Source organism: Fukomys damarensis, unplaced genomic scaffold (genome assembly GCF_012274545.1).
Source record: "Fukomys damarensis isolate Sample0158 unplaced genomic scaffold, DMR_v1.0_HiC HiC_scaffold_66605, whole genome shotgun sequence".
NCBI classification, from domain to species: Eukaryota; Metazoa; Chordata; class Mammalia; order Rodentia; family Bathyergidae; genus Fukomys; species Fukomys damarensis.
This window is the reverse complement of record NW_022967517.1, coordinates 1-2,078: the sequence shown is the minus strand read 5'-3', so window position 1 is coordinate 2,078 and position 2,078 is coordinate 1. Positions and strand designations below refer to the sequence as shown.

Below are 2,078 nucleotides of genomic sequence, written 5' to 3'. Positions count from 1 at the left end.
AGATGTTTCAGTATACACCTGTGTAGCAGTATCTTTCCCACAGGTTAACAAATATGCCTACACATTTACACATGCTGCTAAGTATACATACATACATCAAACTTGCAATTCGCCTGGAGAAATACCAACTTCAGAGACATTCTGAGCAACTCACAGAACACCTGGCCTTCCTGGTTCAAAAATGTCAAGATCACAAAGAACAAAGAATGAAAAACTGTTCCGGATCAGATACTATAGGGATATGTCAACTAAACGCAAGACAATCCTGGATTGGATCCTGGAAGGTGAAAAAAAAACAGCTATGGAAGATGTGAAAATCAACAAAATGTGCACAAGGATGTTGTATTAGACGACAGCACTGGAAAGTGAGATTTCCCAACTGTAGTCATTACTGCAAGAAAATGACCTTTTTATTATGAAATCCATACTCGAGGTTCTTTGGGGGGGTGGGGCTAATGAACATAATATCCTCAACTTACTCTCGAGGAGGCAAAAGGAATTAATGGTATACATATAAAGAGTACGAATATAAAGGAAATGGGGGAAATGCGAACATCGTCACATCTGACTCACAGCTAGAAGGGAGCCCTTTGCATCCAGAGTTCCATAAAATTCTTACAAAATTCTTAATTTCATACCAAAATCTTATAAAAGAATATTTAGAGAGGAAATAAATAAGCCAGCCTCGAGGGTGGGCGCCTGTAATCCTAGCACTCCGGGGGTGAAGCAGAAGGATCACGAGTTTGAGGGCAGCCTGGCCACACAGTTAGTTCCAGGTCTGCCCGGACTACACAGTAAGACCCTTGCCTCAAAGAGCAAACAAACAAAAAAAGGTGTGTGTAGGGGGGAGCAATCAGTACGTAAACTGTGTAGGAGTAAACCTAATTCTAAGGGCTTTCTACAGAAAAAACGCAATCAGTTCGGGGTTATGCTACTTTCAAGGGATTCTCGTGTCCTTCCACTGTGTCTACCTTTTCCCCGGTGTATTCACCAAAACCTAGCGTATCACGTATTTTCTTTTCTTGCTCACCCTTTATTCAACCTGCCAAGTGAAATGCACATGATGTGCTTCACGTAATTCGTATCCACAACACTTAAAACAATGGAGTGTGTGGGGATCCGATGGTATTTACTGAAGAAACAACGATGGTATCCACACACATAGCAGCTGGAAAGATACGAGAGAAAATGACAGTTTATACCTGGGCACAAGGGCTGAGAAACAGAAGTAGGACTGAAGCTCTTTCACTGACTGTACGGCTGAGCCTTTCCTATGTATGTATACACAGCCCGGTGTATCCCCTCCAATTTTAAGTAAAGAAACAAACTTAAGGTAAAACAGAGAGACCTACCCACTGGCTTGAGGGGAAAAAGCTGGTGAGAAGCATGTCTAGATGATCCCATTTCTGAAAGAAATGAGGAAGGTTAAAAGTGCGCACGCACAGAAAAGCCTCAAAGTGACCGTCTTGTTCTAACAGGCTGTGAGGACGGGGATGAGCGTGCAAGTTTAGGATCTGTGTCCCATCCGCCCTCTGATTAATGCCGGTCCTCTCGCCTCCTCCCAGTCTCACCCACAAGCCTCAGCAGTCAGCCCCGTCACACCCCCAGCAGGCTGTCCACTTTGCACTACGCAGTGCCCCAGGAAACCCGGTGCCTGCCCACACCCGGCCCCTCCCCGCAGCCTGTTCCTGCCCACAGCCCAGTCCCCGCCCACAGCCCCGCCCACAGAATTAGTCTCCGCCTGCATTTTAGTTTCCAGGCTTTAACTAAGGGTCCTCTGCTCAGTCAACCCTGCTCCACAACCACTTCCCTGGACCAGGGCCTCGCCCCTCACCTCGTGGCTACCCAGCCAGGGCACCTTCTTGAACTCACCAAGCAAACTGGAAATGCTGGCCCCTCTGGATGGGTGTGCAGCCGTTGCCCAGCCGTTACCCAGCTTCGGTTACCAAACGCAAGAATCTGTAACTGTCAGAGTGAGCGTGAGGCCGGAAGCGGAAATCTAAGGACGGGCCAAGTTGAACCGGAAGCGGAAGTGCCTGTCGGGATCGTGGGCGGAGCAACTGAGGAGCCCTTCCCGC

At 47.7% G+C, this 2,078-nt stretch overlaps 1 long non-coding RNA gene across 1 annotated transcript; it reads right to left on the bottom strand.

Annotated features, from left to right (window-relative positions):
* Window positions 1-6: 6 nt before the first annotated feature.
* Window positions 7-2,037, bottom strand: LOC104862839. Its single transcript, XR_780438.3, has 3 exons — window positions 1,873-2,037; window positions 1,353-1,406; window positions 7-1,168 (listed from the first exon to the last, which is right to left on the bottom strand). It is a non-coding gene; the product is annotated as an uncharacterized LOC104862839 (long non-coding RNA).
* Window positions 2,038-2,078: the final 41 nt, after the last annotated feature.